At 45.1% G+C, this 17,972-nt stretch overlaps 1 non-coding gene across 1 annotated transcript; it reads left to right on the top strand.

Annotated features, from left to right (window-relative positions):
* The first annotated feature begins 7,679 nt into the window (after nt 1-7,679).
* On the top strand, nt 7,680-7,752 carry TRNAK-CUU (transfer RNA lysine (anticodon CUU)). Its single transcript has one exon. It is a non-coding gene; the product is annotated as a tRNA-Lys (tRNA).
* The last annotated feature ends 10,220 nt before the right edge of the window (nt 7,753-17,972 follow it).

Here is a 17,972-nt window from a genome sequence, read left to right as displayed (position 1 = left end):
CCAAAGTATTGATGGGTCAGTCATAAAACTGCTTCTGGCATTTAACTGAGTCCATCTGTAAAACGTGTAGAGATTCCATAAGTGTAAGGTTGCATACAGATACATATAATACGGTATATGTTTAAAAGTGGATGTAATATATGTAAAATGAAATGATCACCCTCGTAGTAAAATCTAAAAATGTATTAAAACAAAAAGTTATCAAATAACTATAAAAAAATAAAACAATCACCCACCGCAGTGACCGGTAAGGGGTGAATATATTAGCCTCCGATTTGTTTAAAAAAAGTGGTGCTAGTACAGTAAGTTTCCTCCGAGTTGCAAGTATCCTCAAAATCACCAGATATTTGCCAAGATGAAACACGTCTGGCCACAAGTCTGTCTCGATTTCTCTAATATACAATTCGCCAGATGGACCATTTAGCGATTTTGCAACCTGCTGGAAATGCACCGGAAAAATACAAATCAAAAGAGGTACCTGTGGCTGTAAATGCAGCTCTCTCACCGTGCACGGTGTGTAAAGTAATATACAAATGCTAAGGGGTATATTTACTAAAGTGAGAGTTTTTAGAAGTGGAGATGCTGCCCATAGCAACCGATCAGATTCTAGCAATTATCTTCAAGAAGGTGCTAGTTAAATGTTAAGTAGAATCTGATTGGTTGCTGTGGACAACATCTCAATTTCTAAAAACTCTCACCTTAGTAAATATATCCCTAGATGTTGAAAAGCAAGATCCCCTCTAATGTAAGACCAACACGAGCACTTCAGCCAAGGCTGGTATTGACAAAGTTAGGGAGGGGATGCAACAAAGAAGGCCATTATTATAAGGGGGGAAACAGAATGGGGTCCCCCCCCAGCCATAATGCCAACCAGTCTTAGGCCAACCAGCACAGGGCTCCTCTATTCCCTATGCGGCTCAGTCCACAAAATGAATGCATGGCCCTTCACCCCCAAGAAAACCAGCCTCATGCTGATAGCACTAGGGTTGATTCTACACACAGATGGGGTGAGTGTGGGGTAATAGCAAAAGTGCTGGCATGACCTGGCACCAAGGACCTGCTGGGCTGTGTAAAAAAAACACACAGAAAAAAAGAGACAGGACATGGTAACCAAATAATGTATTGCACTTTGCTGGAATAATCTCATTTACTCATTTTTTACTTACAGAAATTCCTTGGCAATGTCCTCTTCTGTCCAAGTAGCACCCATGTCCTGGTTTGGGAAAATAAAAAGGATGCCCATTTGCAGAGCCTATCTTTTGTGTTTTTGCACTGCGCAGTCCCTGAAACCAGTGTATGAAAGTACGGGTGATGTTGTTCAGCTGCCTCCACTTGCCAATGGAAGGACGTAAGCATTGGTGTGTGATCGGGACAATACAAGTAGTATGACATCAGGAATGCAGGCACAAAGCAGTGGCCTGTCACCAGTGGGGCTGTGGTCAGCCCACGTAGGACATGGAAGTGAGAGGGGATGGCAGCATTTAAGCAAGTACAGGGCCCTGCCAACAGTGATTGACTGTCAAATTTTAACTTGGGCGCCAGCATGAAACACTCCCCCATAGTGTATGAGCAGCACACATCACCCAGTCACAATAGTTTAGGTAACATCATACTTGCCTACCTTTTTTTTTCTCTTCCCGGGAGAAGCCCGGGTAAGAGAAGCAGGAGGGTGGCGACGTGGGGCAGGGCCTGACAATTCACATCATTAAGCCCCGCCTCCTCAAGACAAAATGTCACTATTGGCTCAAATTCAAATAGGAGGCGGGGCCAAATGACAAATAGGGAAGAGTCACATCATTAAGCCCCGCCCCCTGCACGGAGACCGACTATCACCGCAGAAATTCTCCCCATTCTACCCACTTCACTAGGATGTGGTCAGAATGCGGGAGAAGTGCCTACCCTTCCAGGGATACGGGGGGGGGGTTACCCGAAAAATCAGGAGCCTCCCGCGAATTCCGGGAGGGTAGGCATGTATGGGTAACATGCATTTAGTGGATATTCTAATTTAAGCTGCTGGTTCTATGCCATTGTAACCTGTGGCTCTTCAGCTATTTTGGAACTACAGATTCCAGCTTTACCTCTGGCAGGACATGCTGTGCTTTGTAGTTTTCTGATGTAGAAGAGCCATTGGCAATGGCATTGATACACACTTGAGTGTTAGTGATAGACACCTACCTTCCTTGCAGCTTGTAGTCTGGCTGCTCTGCTTTACCTCTGTAATTGCTCCAGATCAGTGCAGGGGATCAGAGGCCATCCAAGTCTGCATTGCTAGATAAAGGAAATATGCATAAATATACAATTGAGATAGGCACAAAAAGTGGGTGGTGTGGACAAATGATAAAAGTTTTAGGGGGATATTTTTAATGAGAGGTAAAAGGAGTCAGGCATACAAAGAGGAAGGAAGGTAGGACATCCACACTAAGGAAACAAATACACACACACACAAAAGTGTGTGTGGGTGCGTGTATGTGGGGGGCTAGGGGTGATGCACACAGGACTGCCATCAGGGGGTACAGTTGTAAGGAGCCTGGAGTATCTAGGGACCCTGCTGGCAATGGTGGTACAGGCCGCAGACTAGAGCTGTGTTGGGGAAATGCTATGAGGGAGGATCACTGCTGGTGCAGCATGTATAGTGGGAGCAGATTTGGGGCACAATGTGGAGTTAGAGCAGTTTTGGGGCAGTACTTAGAGAGGGAGTAATGCTGTAGCAGTATTTGGAGGGTGTTTTGGGGAAACTGCAGACTATGCAGAATTGTATAGAAGCGTATTAGGGGCGCATTGGCCATAGCCCTTAGCGGGTAGACTCCCACTGGGCCGACACTCCTGTGCCTGACGGTCAGGTGATATAAATGTAAACATTTCTTAAAAACATGTAGGGGATGTTAGGGTCCAAGTTAGGGCTGCCCTGCCCCCTCTGAACATACTGGAGACAACCCACGGCTGTAATGGGGTGGTTCTGCCCCAGTAGTGATGCACCTGAAGGACAGGACATGCGGCCACTGGTGCCTGTCATAGAAAGCAGACTCATAGTGTACTGCAGAGAATCCCAACATTATGAGATGAGGACCGGCCATCACTGTTTTGTGAGACACAGGTTGCACAATGGGGCTTATAGTAGGTATCCATTATAAGGCCACACCCCCCAAAAATAACCAGGGCCTGGACCGGCTCTCTACAGGCCTGGCTAATGCCTATCACTGAGTGTAACCCCCCCTTTTCCCTTACCATCTAATCAGTGCTGCTGTGTATACACACCTACCTACCTTACCTCCTTGCATCCTTTCCCCAGTGTCTGCTGTGTCCTCTCTACCCCCCTTATCCTCTCCCCTACCAGCAGCGGCACCGTGGAGCCTGGACAGAAGGAACTTCAGTGAGCAGGTGAGTCTGAGGCGGTCAGTGTGGAGTCTGGAGACACAGGGATGTGACGAATGACACACGGGAGCACACAATTACCCGTATATACTGAGCGATGTGGCCGACGTATTGTTCTGATCCATGTTGGAACGATATATCTTATGATATATCACTTAGTGTGTACGCACCTCAACTGTATCCCAGAGCAGCTATTATGGAATATTGAATATTTATCTTCTGTGGGTGTTTTGCGATCATCAAAAGCTGATAATACTTGCCAAATGCAGTTATAATTACAAACAGTGGATGACTGGTTATGGCTAAAAAAAATTAAACCTCATGAATGGTTAATAAAATACTTAATTGAAAGTTACACGCAAAGACCCACGGTAAATAATAGACTAGGCCCTAGTCAAGTACACATCTGGAACAGGTGACGCTGTACTGTTATGTGTAGCATCCACTGTGACATTAGCAATCTGAGCAATGTTGTAAATTTTCTTTTTAGCCTGAAATGGGGGAAGTCCTTATCCAATTGCAAAATAATAAAGTGCTTGAGGCAAGGCAGGAATGAACATATGAGCTACTTCTGTACCTGAGTGGGCTGTGACATCCGTTTCATCAATCCTACTGTAGTCAGAAATGAGCCAAATGCATACGTAATACAGACAACAGGCAGTGGTATGCTAATCAGTGACTCAAGGTCACTCTGCACAGTCTTTGTAGATTCCCAAATTACATGAGGTGGTAGTTTAAACTCACATATCTGTGTCATACATCCAAAATAGCTGAAAATGCACTCCCTGGTCCTGGTCCTGAGCCTTCTCTGCTGTTGTTTCTCAACACATTGCAGTTTAGAAAACTAATTATGTTTACACATTAGTTTCTCCTCCTTGAAACATTCCATAGCAGCTCAGACATAGGTTATTCAATGTTCAACAGATTAGAGACCAGATTTTCTGACCAGTGTCTTGCCTATAGTTACCATTACTCACCTCCGCTTACAAGACATCTCCTGTGCCGCTACACACTTATCGATATCCCTACTACACCTGATTAGGTTCTCCCATAGCCTTCAAGTCTTTACTCTCTCTGAAAACCTGTATCTGGCAATCATGATGGAAGTGGGTTGATGATTCCAGGACTGTGTAAACACTACACTTGAACGAGCTGTTTTATTGGCAGATCCATTTTGTAGTGGATAGGCCACACTGGTAAAAGATCCAGTCCAATGTGTAGGACAGTATGAATAGTGGAACACATTCTCAAGCAAGTATCCTCATACGTGGAGGTTTCTAACCAGCCACCTCTTCACTGGAAGTTCTTAGAGACCAACAGAGCCCAGCCTGGAGAGAAAATGCTAAGCCTACTGGGAAATTGGTCATCTAAGGATAAACTATTTCAAGGTGCCCAGACTAATGCCCCTAATCAGCGTCTTGGAGCCTGGCTTGCTTATTTGTCAGTGTAGGCGAGTCCACAGAGACTGTTTTGATTGATCCTACTGCTGTCAGTACAATTGGGTGTGACATGTATTTTAGTGACTTGAGGGTGAATTGTATGACCACATTAGAATATAGACATGCCCCCTGAGTCTCTTAAAAGAATTGGAGACTCAATCACAATGGTGAGCCTCCATCTTCTTGATCCTGTTGCTATATTGGAGGGTTGCATTGTCACAGTGACAGACTAGAGTGTGGTGCCCATGGCAGGTGAGCTGTTAAGGTTTAAGACATGGCAGTCTTGGCCAGTGAATGGAGACTTAGTTTTTTAATCCAACAGCCAAAGTCAAGCTGCCCAGCTATGTGTAAAATGCAATGCATAACCTATGTCAGTAACAACAAGCCAGATCAGGATCATCATAAGGTACCACAGCATCAACCAGCCCAGCTGTTAACTAGATCATGAAGACTACCCAGCTCTTTTATGCCTTTGGCGATACATCATCTAGCAATGCAGAGGATGCTGACTGGAGACAACCAGCATATGTGCGGATGTTCATTGATGCTCCTAGTACGATGCCAGCTCCAATGAAGAGTAGTAAAACCCAGCACCATCCCAATCAACACCAATGCACCATTAATGGACATTCTTCAGTAAGATCTGATGGCTTCAATAGATTGTGCTTGCTAGATACAACAGTCTTGGCATTTGTGAGTACAATGTGTTAGAAAACATTCTTTAGAAATTCTAATCTAAGCACTGGTGGGCATAGTAAAATAAACACTGCCACCTAATATATAATGGTAACAACATTGTGTGCTATGTTTTAGACAAATCAGGTTAAAGAGTTCAAATATGTACCCTGGTGATGCACTGCAGGGGGAGGTGGGATTAAAGTAGGAGTGGCCAATAAGCAGGCCCCAAGCTGTTTGGAACTACACATGCCAGCATGCCCTTTCATCGATATGCTATTTGGCCATACTAAAACTATGAATGGTGGGATTTGTATGACCCACGCCTGGGTTAAAGTGTGTGATAACATTTGTAGTGGGGGGAGGGCATAGTTGCAGATTACTAGCAGAATTGTGCTTTTCCACCCTAGCCATGGGGTACGGTTTTGTTGATTTAAAAAAAAAAAAAATTCGAACCGATGTGCCTGCAGTGCGTGTCCGTGCTGTGCAGACTGACTGAGGACAGATGTGTCTGCAGTGCGTGTCCATACTGTGCAGACTGACGGAGGACAGATGTGCCTGCAGTGTGTGTCCGCGCTGTGCAGGCTGACGGAGGACAGATGTTCCTGCAGTGCGTGTGCATGCTGTGCAGACTGATGGAGGACAGATGTGCCTGCAGTGCATGTTGTGCTGACTGATGGAGGACAGATGTGCCTGCAGTGCGTGTGCATGTTGTGCTGACTGATGGAGGACAGATGTACCTGCAGTGCATGTGCGTGCTGTGCAGACTGACTGAGGACAGATGTGCCTGCAGTGCGTGTGCGTGCTGTGCAGACTGAGGACAGTCAGAGCTGGAACAGAACAGGTGATGTCCAAAGTGACAGCTAATGAAGACTGAAACAGAAGAGCATGTAAACAAGCAATTAACAAAGTATATAGGTGGGGGATGAACGCAAGCTAAGGGAGAGGAAACAATGAATAGTTAAATAGGGGTGCAAATGCTCACTAAATCAATAGTTATGTGGCATGAGCCAAATCAAACAAACAATCTATTTGGAAGGGGCACATGTAATCAATAAAGTTATATGGGGTGAGCAATAAGTAAAAGGTTATGTGGGGGGGGGGGCTAATTTAAAAAAGCTATTAGATGGGGGCACAAAACCACAACTATATAAGGGGCATACACAAAATCAATAAAATTATATAGGGTTAGTTACATCAATAGTTACATGAGGGCAAGAAATCAAAGCTATAGGGGGGGGGGGGGAAGCACAACTACAAAAAGGTACTTAAAGTGGGGGGAAGTGTAGGTATTAAATCAATATAAAAAAAATATATAAGGGAATTTGTGTAGACACACTATGGGGTATATTTACTAAAGTGAGAGTTTTTAGAAGTGAAGATATTGCCCATAGTAACCAATCAGATTCTACTTAACATTTAATTAGCACTTTCTAGAATAGCTAGAATCTGATTGGTTGCTATGGGCAACATCTCCACGTAAATATACCCCTTTGGCTCCGTAGCAATAAAAATATATATGTGCAACAACCGAGACACAAGGTATCTGGCATTTTTTTCCCATCTTTATTTACAATACTGTTTATCCCTACACAATGTGAGTTATAAGAAGGTGCAAAATGATTATATTTACTGGTGTGGTGTCAGTATAGTAATTTTTCTCTATACAAATAAAAATTTATTAGAGGAGGGGGGGAAAGAGAGAGAATATGGCACATTAGCAATAAAAATATATAGAGGGGATTATAGAATATGACATATTAGAAATAATATATAAAGTGGAGAAAATCTGGGCGCACACAATATTGCATATTAGCATTGCAAATATATGGATTGTAGTGTCACAATAAAGCTGCCAGTATTGCAACATTGTTACACATAAAAATTGCTCCTTTAAGTAAATAAAGCAAAACTAGATACATGTTAAACAAAACAGTTTATCATAATGTTGCTGTTCTTTGTTTAATTTATTTTAAAAGTTATTAAACATTAGGGGCAAAAAAATGTTTTCCAAACAAAAAAGTGATGCATTGGCCGGGAATCGAACCTGGGCCTTCCGCGTGGCAGGCAAGAATTCTACCACTGAACCACCAATGCTTTATACTTGACTTTTGTTACAGAGTTTTAAACAGCTGCTTTTCACATGCTAAAATATTCAAGCACAGGCTATTATGGGAATGGGAAAACTAAGAAGCCCGGCTAGCTCAGTCGGTAGAGCATGAGACTCTTAATCTCAGGGTCGTGGGTTCGAGCCCCACGTTGGGCGAAAAATTTTTTTTTTCCCTTTAATTAAAATAACACTAAGCAGATAAGTTGTTACAATAAAGAAACTAACTGAGTCTAGGGGCCAAATGTAATAGGGTGAAAGTTTAGAAAATGTGAGAGTTTAGCAGTAAACTCTCACATTGGTTGAGTTGTATCTTCAAAATGGGAAAACATCCGAATGAGATTTTAAATCGTGAGTTTTTTAAGTCTAAAAATGCAAGTTTGCTCTGTTACTTTGTTTTTGGACTCAATTACATTGGTAAAGTTTAAAAAGTGTCAGAAACTCACTTTTCTAAACTCTCACCCTATTACATTTGGCCCTAGATATCTTCTGTACTCATTCCCCTTCAGAAAAGAGAAAACACAAACTATCGAAATGTCTGATCATTTTTTTTTTTTTTTACACAGCTTTTAAAACACTTTGAAGTGTGAACTCCTCCAACAGCACCCTACAGCAGTACCAGAACATTTAAAAATATTGGAAAATGAAAAAAGGAAGGTTAAAACATCCATAATAACACATGGCGCTCATACTTTTGTTCCTTCTTCCATTTTAATTTAGATGTGGTGACACTTTGGAGGGATATTCCAAAGAAAAGATTAGTGATTGTTACAACATCTCTACATCTGGTCTGTGTGCCGATAGCGTCAGCCCGACAGAGGAAGAAATCCCGATCGTCCCCAGGTAAGTATAAAACTAACAATTTTACCCCCTAACCCTTCTTTAGGGTGCCTAACCCTAAGTCCCCCCCCCCCCCCCCCCGCGGCATCGGTAAAATGATAGACGTCTAGATATAGACTACTGTCATTTAACCCTCGCCGGGATTAAGCAGTCTAGAAGCCGGCGGTCAGCATTCTGTCCGCCGGCTTCATAAACGTCTACCGCTGATAGGAATGTACACAGGGTGAGGTGATAGTGTGGAAATTGCTTACATGTAAAGGAAATGAGTGAACAGCCATTGCCGCAGCTAAAATTAACTACTTAGCTGTTAGGGCAAACATCCTGCACTCTGGTGTTGTGGTGCTATTGTATAATGTAATAAACTGGAATACACATTGTGTATACACACCCACATACAATGGCAGGACCTTTTAGTCAATATCCTGTAATTAAGGGGGGGGATATGCTCCCTTATTTGTGTATCACTTCTATGATTGTACTGATATTACATTAGACATGCGCTTCCAGCAGCTGTGCTGGTTTTTAGTGTTGTGCTGTGTATAGTAAGAAAGCAGATCCATAACATTCCCAAAGTAATATCTGTCAGAATGTAGCAAGCTGCCACCAATAGCTTAAATCATTATCATGCAAGAAAATGTTGTATCAGAATCCTTTATTTAATGTAGCACCAACATTCTGCAGGGCAATGACAGAATACTATCTAGACACATCAGTGCCTGCCCCAGGGGACCGTGCAGCATACAAACCTAATTTACCTACAACAGGCACATAGACACAACAGAGATAATTTACTCAGAAGCCAATTAACCTACTAATGTAACTGTATACTTGCTAACACTGGTATGGGGGACTTCAATGCTGTGCCTATGATCTGTGCAGAACACATCTAATTAATACAACATCTAAAAGGTGGATACACATAGTACGATGTGTACCCACCGATGCGACGGACGACCCGAGGGCTGACATATCTGCCGACCATACACACACGGGGTGATCCAGTGCCCAACCGCACGATATGCGGTCGAGCACTGTACCTAGAATCTCCCGGGATTCATCTGGGGGTCGAGCTTTCAGTTTTGTGGTTCCGACTCTATGGAACCCACTTCCCCGCACAGTTAGAGAGGCCTCCACTATAGAATCCTTCAAATATAGACTCACATTCACCCAAGCATTTCACTAATGTCCCTTGTTATGCCCTTGACAGCACAAAATACAAAACAAGCTTATGTAAAGCACTTTGAGTCCTTTATGAGAAAAGCGCTATATAAATAATATTATTGAAGATGCAGAAAGACCTGGCGCCTGGTGAAGCGTCACGACCCCACGGAAGCGTGCAACGCACGATATCGTGCATACACACGGAATGATAAAACAGCTATATCGTTCCAATGCGTAGGATTGTCAGCTATATCGTTCCGTGTGTATGGGCCTTAAAACTTAAATGGTGAAAATCAGGACTGACTGTGGTAAGAACCTGGAGCACCCAGGGAAAACCCCACACTAACACAATGAGACCATACAACATTTCCACAGATAGCATCTTGGACTGAAACTTAACCGGAGGCCCTAGTTTTGCATCTATACCAGATGTCCCCAAACTCCGCCATTACAGTCCATGTTTTAAGGCTATAAAAAGCTTGAGCAAGGGTGACTTAATTTAGTACATCAGTAAATTTGGTTTAACCATCTGAACTCCAGCATGGATATCCTTAAAACCTGGACTGTAATGGCAGAGTTTGGGAACCTCTGTTCTAGGCTATGATTTTGTTTTTGCAGATTACATTTTTAGTATCAATTTCCTTTCCTTGAGGGACAGATGTGTTCACATCACCTTTGCTCAAATCGCACGGTCTTTGCAACTTAGCTACGCCCAGTGTCCTGCTAGAGACTTTTCTTAAAATATACATCTTTGCATCACTAATGTGACAAACCTACAATGTAGGGGTACACTGAATACAGACACTGCATTTCTTGTACTTCTGTGTGCAACTCAGTCGCTAATCTGGGTAAAAAGGAAACCCCCCATCCCCCTCAGAGTACTGATACGGAGCTCCCGCCTCCCTGTGCCTCGTGCCATCCATCGCCAGGCTTAATCTGCGACTTCATAGCAATTCCTTTGCACAAAAGTACTAAGCTAGTATGACAATTACACTGTGAGATTGTATGCGGCTGCAATGCGAAGACGCAAAATTGAGGAAAAAGTATAAATAGTTACCCAGGCGTAGAGTCTAAAGGGGCCTATCCATTAGCAGATAAATTGAACGACTGAACGATATATAGTTCAATTTATCTGCTAACATATAGGCCCCGAACGATGATAATGCGCACTCACACGGCCGATAAATTTGATCTTTCGTTTCTCCAACATGTTGGTCAATTATCGCTTATCACTGCCAGATATTAGAAATATCTAGCAGTTTTTAAGCGGTAAATGACAAACGATATTTTTAATGAAAATTCATAGAAACTTTAAAAAAAATCCAGATATCTGTCACCGCAGCCCCAGGAATTTTCAAGGGATAATCTTTTGTCTTTCATCATTAGAGAAAGATCTGCTAATGGATAGGCCCCTTTAGTCACGCCAAGCATCTCGTGCCATATGGCTTCGCCGTTGTGAGGGCGAAGACTACTGCTTTATTTACCTATTAGAAACCGGTAAACTGCAAACTGGGTTGTTGCTCCCAGGATCCTCATTACATTATTATTTTCCTTTATATGAATGTGAGAGCTAGATAACTACTTTAAAATAAGTGAACAATGATAGATAATAGGGCCACACAAACACAGGCCAGACCATTTTAATTTCACAGGTGCAGCCACACCTGAACTAAATACACAACTGTAAGGAATCTTTGCCATTATCATGGGGTTGTGACGTTCTAGAACAGTGGTGGGGAACCTTTTTTCTCTCGAGGGTCATATTGAAAAACATAACATTATTTGTGGACCTGGTGCAGGCCAGGCCACGCCACCTCCATGTGATGTCACACTGGGGCGGGCTCACAATCACCGGCGATTACATCAATGCCAGAAGCATCTTGAGGATGCTCCGGGGAACTATAAGGGCAGCGGTGTGACCGTCTCAATCGTCCTAAGGACGCTCCAGGTAGCACTGCTGCATTGATTCTGGCTGTAGGGTGCCATTCTAGGCACCCTGCTAGTCAGATGAGGATAGCAGAAAAAAAGCTCAGAGGGCCAGACCAAATGATTTCAGTTCCCCATCCCTCTTCTAGAACAAGCATGTTCTTGCCATGAGAAAGAGACATGCTTTGTTGATACCTTGGTTTACATTTATTTTTTTTTATAGCAGAGGTTCCCAAACGCAGCCCTCAAGGCACCCTAACAGTCCAGGTTTTAAGGAGAACCATGCTTGGGCACAGGTGACTTAATTAGTACCTCAGTCTTTTGCGTTAAGGATATCCATGGTTGAGCACAGATGGTTAACGCAAAAATGGGATTTTGGTACCTACTGGTAAATCCTTTTCTCTGATTCCACAGGGGACACTGGAGGTGCTTACGCTGGGGTATGGAGGCGTGGATAGCTGGAGCTGGCACTTTAAAATTTAGAAGTGTGAAGCTCCTCCCCCTCTATGCCCCACGAGCCCTCAGTTTAGAAAATGAAGACCGAGAGGAGGTGGAGAACAAGCGGAGTGAAAAGGAGAGAAGAACACACAATAACTGAATCATACAACATACAGAACAAAACCGAACAGGCAGGCATAAAGCGCAGAGGTGGGTGTCCAGTGTCCCCTGTGGAATCAGAGAAAAGGATTTACCGGTAGGTACCAAAATCCCATTTTCTCTTTCATCCACTAGGGGACACTGGAGGTGCTTACGCTGGGGACGTCCCAAAGTTATCCCCACGGGCGGGAGTGCTCTGTGGCGCCTGTAGAACAAGGCGGCCAAAACGGGACGCCGAAGAGGCAAACGTATCAAATTTGTAAAACTTGACAAACGTGTGAACTGAAGACCAAGTGGCCGCCCGGCACAATTGTGACGTAGATGCTCCTCTACCGGCCGCCCATGACGCACCCACAGAACGTGTGGAATGAGCCGAAATTGACGAAGGAGGCCGACGGTTAGCACTAACATAAGCCTGATGAATAGTCAGCCGGATCCAACGTATTAAAGTCGGCTTAGACGCTGACCAACCCCTCCGAACCGCATCATACAGGACAAAAAGCGACTCAGACTTACGAAGGGAAGCAGTCCTGTCAACATAGATGCGGAGAGTCCTAACTACATCCAAGGTAGAAGAACCAGAGTCCTCCACCAACGATGGTACCACAATAGGCTGATTGATATGGAAAGCCGACACGACCTTAGGAAATAAAGCGGCTATCATTCGGAGTTCCACTCTATCCGCATGAAACACTAGGTAAGGAGGTTTATAGGACAGAGCCCCCAAGTCCGAAACCCTACGAGCTGAAGCGAGAGCCAGGAGGATGACCGTCTTCCAAGGTAGGTACTTAAGATCAACCTCCTCCAAAGGTTCAAACATGGCCGACTGAAGGAACAGAAGAACTAGATTAAGATCCCAAGGATCAATTGGATGTACAAAAGGAGGTTGCACGCGCAAGACCCCTTGAAGAAACGTCTGCACCTCAGGAATGAGGGCCAATTTCCTTTGAAAGAAAATGGAAAGGGCAGAAGCCTGCACATTTAAGGTTCCCAGACGAAGGCCAGAATCCAGACCCGTCTGAAGGAAAAGCAGAAACCGAGATAAGCGAAAGGTCCTAGACGGAAGATCCCGACTGGAACACCATGAGATATAAGCGCGCCAGATGCAATGATAATGCGCAGCCGAAACTGGCTTCCTGGCGCGTAGCATTGTGGGAATAACCGCGTCTGGGATACCCCTACGTCTTAGGATATCGGTTTCAAGAGCCACCCCATTAAACGTAGCTGCGCTAAGTTGGGGTGTATGAAAGGGCCCTGTTGTAGAAGATCCGGGAGCAGAGGAAGGGGCCACGGATCGTCTGATAATAGGGACCGAAGGTCCGAGAACCAACTTCTCCAAGGCCAGTTCGGGGCCACGAGAATTACCGAGGCTGACTCCTGTTTTATTCTTTTTAGAAGACGAGAAAGAAGTGGAATCGGAGGGAAAAGGTAAACGAAGTCGTAGGTGCACGGACTTGTCAGAGCGTATACTGCTTCCGCCTGCAGATCTTGAGTTCTTGACACGTATCCTGGAAGCTGACGATTCAATCGTGACGCCATGAGATCCACCTGAGGACATCCCCATCGGCGTATCAGCGCGTTGAACACGTCTGGATGAAGCTTCCATTCCCTGGGATGGACATCCTGTTGACTTAGGTAATCTGCTTCCCAGTTGTCCACACCCGGAATGAATACCGCTGACAGGATTATCGACTGATTCTCGGCCCACCGGAGGATCAGAGTTACCTCTCGCATAGCCATGCGACTCAGAGTCCCTCCTTGGCAGTTGATGTAAGCGACAGCCGTCGCGTTGTCGGACTGAACTCTTACCAGACGTGCCTTTAGCAACTCTGTTGGCTCTAACAGAGCATTGTAAATCGCTCTGAGTCCAAACACATTTATGGGCCACTTCTGTTCTAGAGGGGACCATCGACCCTGAAAGTGATAATCGAGGACTACTGCGCCCCATCCTCGAAGGCTGGCATCTGTGGTTATGATGATCCAGTCCCACATTCTGAACAGTTTTCCCGCTAACAGATTGCTGGATTGTGTCCACCGAAGAAGGGCTACTCTGGTAACCGGGTTCAGACGGATCTGTCAATGTATGAACAGATGAGACCCTGACCCCTGTGCTAACAGGTCCAGCTGAAACACCCTGGAGTGGAACCGGCCGAACTGTAGTGCCTCGAAAGCAGCTACCATTTTCCCCAAGAGACGCAGACAAAGAAGCATTGACACAGTCTTTGTTTTGAGGACCAGCAGAACTAACAGTCGGATATCCTTGGCCTTGTCTGTTGGAAGAAAAATCCTCAGATTTCGTATCCAATATCATGCCGACAAATAAAAGTTTCTGGGACGGACTGAGATTCGACTTCTTGAAGTTGATTATCCAAACATGTTGGATTAGAATGTGATATGTCAGTAAGGCATGATCTGATAGAAGAGGCACCGATGGAGCCTTGAGTAACAGATCGTCCAAACAAGGTATTATGTTCACTCTTGATGACTGAAGGAGAGCGATCATGACTGACATGAGTTTGGTGAAGATGCGGGGAGCCGAGGATAACCCGAACGGCAATGCCCAAAATTGATAATGATCCTTCAAAATGGCGAAACGCAGAAGAGCCTGGTGTGGTTCCCAAATGGGAACATGGAGATATGCGTCCTTGATATCCAGGGATAATAGGAACTCCCCTGGTTCCAAGCTCGCTATTACTGACTTTAGAGACTCCATCTTGAAACGATACATCTTCAGATACTGGTTCAAGGACTTTAGGTTTAAGATGGGCCTGACAGAGCCATCCGGCTTGGGTACTACAAACAGGTTTGAGTAAAACCCCATACCTCGTTGAAGTTCCGGAACTGGAACTATCACAGAAGATACTACTAGAGACTGGATAGCCTCCTGTAGAACCTTGGCTCTTTCTGCCTGTATTGGCAGACTTGTAGTGAAGAACCGAGATGGAGGGGAGGTCTCGAAATCTATTCGGTACCCCAGGGTAATTAGTCTTCAGATCCATGGTTCTGTGGAAGTCTGGTTCCAAACTTGTTGAAATCTTTGCAGGCAGCCTCCCACTGCAGATGGTCCCAGGTGGGACGGAAGACCGTCATGCCACTTGTTTCTCAGCTGGTTTAGGCTCTGGTCTACGAGCAACAGTGTGTGGATGACCACTACCTCTGCCACTTCATGGTTGCGTGGGCGCACCTCTGGTCCTACCACGAAAGGAATGTGTCGCCCGAAAGGATTTAAACGAAGGTCCAGTGTAAATTCTTCTGGGAGCCGGTGCAGCTGACGGAAGGAAAGAAGATTTACCCCCTGTGGCTTGGGATATCCATTTGTCTAATTCCGGCCCGAACAGCATGTCGCCAGTGAATGGTAGACTTTTCACCGCACGCTTGGATTCTGCATCAGCTTGCCAAGCGCGTAGCCAGAGGGCTCTGCGGGCCGATATCGCCGAAGCAGATATGCGAGCACTAATCTGACTGATATCCTTTGAAGCTTCTCCCATGTAACCTGCAGATTCACGGATGTGGTCTGCTAGACGTAACTCTGCTCTGGAATTACCTGAGTCCAATCCTGTAATCAATTGATCGGCCCAGGAAACCACCGCCTTGTTAACCCAAGCGGTAACATGTGTGGGCCTGAGTTGAGCACCCTCTGCTGTATAAATAGATCTTAGCGTTGTCTCCAACTTACAATCCGACGGATCTTTTAGAACTGTAGCTCCCAGTACTGGGAGTGCTGTTTTCTTTGAGAGACGGGAGACAGACGCATCTACTGGAGGAGGGTTTTCCCACTTCTCCATCATGGATGAAGGAAAAGGGTAACTAGATGAAAACCGGCGCGGAATCTGGAACCCCTATCTGGCTGTTTCCAAGCTACCGAGAGCTGTTACTGAAGTTGCTGCGAGAACGGAAAAACTGCAGAGCTCTTCGGTTGTTCGTTAAATAATTCAAACTCCTGTGATGGAGGAATTATATCCTCAGGTAAATTCAGAGTCTTTCTGACCGCCAAAATTAAAGATTCCACCCCAAGGGGTGGTGGACTCCAACTCCTGAGGGTTGTCGTCCTGTAACGCAACCTCCAATTCCCCTTCTTCGGTATCCTCCATAGTAAGGAATTCTTCCTCAGACTCCTCTGACTGGAGAACAGTCGTCAGAGTATGCTTCGGTCTCTGGTAGGAAGTGGAGGGTGTGGATGCCGATGTGCCCATAACCTGTACCAAGGTGTCTAGAGACTTAGTTAACCCCACCACCCAGGGAGGTTGAGACTTACGTGCCTCAGCTAACTCTGACGTTAAGTCTGACATAACTCCTACCATGTCAGCGGCCCACGGCGGAGCAACTGAGTCAGGAATAGCCATCGGTGGATCAATTGTTATACAAGCATCACATAACGTGGACCCAGTGGCATGCGGCTTAGATAGTTTGTGGTTACATTTAGAACAGACAAACATCTTTTGAGCCACTTTTGTTTTGTTTGACATGGATAAACATCAGTCACCCAGACATACAGCAGTGATTAGAAATAAAACAGAAGGCTGGTTGGGACACAGAGGAAGAGGTACCCCCTCCCACAGATTAGATTCCCTGCACTGACACCCCAGTGTTACTCACAGCCTCTTGCCAGGGATGTAGACAGGAGAATCAGCCTTCTGCATGTGCCTGCAAACTACCTGTAGTGGAGAGATGAAGGCAAACAACAGGTTAAAACGCGGCTCCACGCTGCTCTTAACAGCCGCTGCCGCGTTAATTAGATAGGGAGCCCGCTCTATTAGGCTGCGCCCCCTTTCTCCTCAAGTCCGAGGGACTGTAAAATGGCCACCACGCTGCAGTCATCACCTCCCCCCTGCGCTAGCCCCGCTGAGAAGGAGCCGCTAGTGGCGCTCATCAGCGGGGAGAAGCATAATCATTTAGCAGCGTTTATAGTGCTCTCTGAAGTCAGCGCTGGCAGCAGGGCAGGAGTCGGGGAAAGTGCAAGTGATTGTACTCACTGCGCTCCCCTGGACGGCTCCTCTGATCAGCACTTCTCCTCCCTGCTTCCTGGAGGAAGTCTGTGCTGTGTGTGTGTGTGTGCGGCATTAAGGAGCTGTCAGATGCTTTTGGTGAAGCACTGCACACTCCTTCCTGTAACCCAGGAGGTTAACAGGGTGCCAGTAACCCGGACCACACCTTTAGAGAGGTGGCGAAGGGTACTTTAAAACATCTTTTACATTATTTTTCAATAATAAAACAAAAAAATAAATAATAATGTTAAATAAAATAAATAAATTAGATGTGCTGCTGGATCACAGCAGATTGTGACCAGCTCCATGAGGCACATTTTCTAAACTGAGGGCTGGTAGGGCATAGAGGGGAAGGAGTTTCACACTTCTAAATTTTAAAGTGCCAGCTCCAGCTATCCACGCCTCTATACCCCAGCGTAAGCACCTCCAGTGTCCCCTAGTGGATGAAAGAGAAAGACAGGTACTAACTAAGTCACCTGTGCCCAAGCATGGATATCCTTCAAACCTGGACAGTTAGGGTGCCTTCAGCATTGTAGCGATGTGGCCGGGTACCTGAGAATCTAGTCACTTTGGTTCACAATATTTGATCATATGACCACAATGAGATAATGGTCTGACTGTGTCTGGTACCAAGTGGATAGTACTAATCATTAATCTGGCTGCTACATTATACAAAGTCATACCTATTTATTATTACTTGACTGATATTTGCAATAATGTGCCGTGTGACTATTCATCAGACAGAAAGTCAACATGGACGTTTGGTCGACAACCACTAAGTCAACATGGTTAAAATGTCAACAAAATTAGAATGTAGACATCCAAAAGTCAACATATGGTGTTTTGCTCATTTTAGCCTAACCCTAAAAA

The sequence above is a fragment of the Taudactylus pleione genome, unplaced genomic scaffold (assembly GCF_031769625.1).
Source record: "Taudactylus pleione unplaced genomic scaffold, aTauple2 ptg000142l, whole genome shotgun sequence".
Taxonomy (NCBI): Eukaryota; Metazoa; Chordata; class Amphibia; order Anura; family Myobatrachidae; genus Taudactylus; species Taudactylus pleione.
This window is presented reverse-complemented; position numbering and strand designations above follow the sequence as displayed.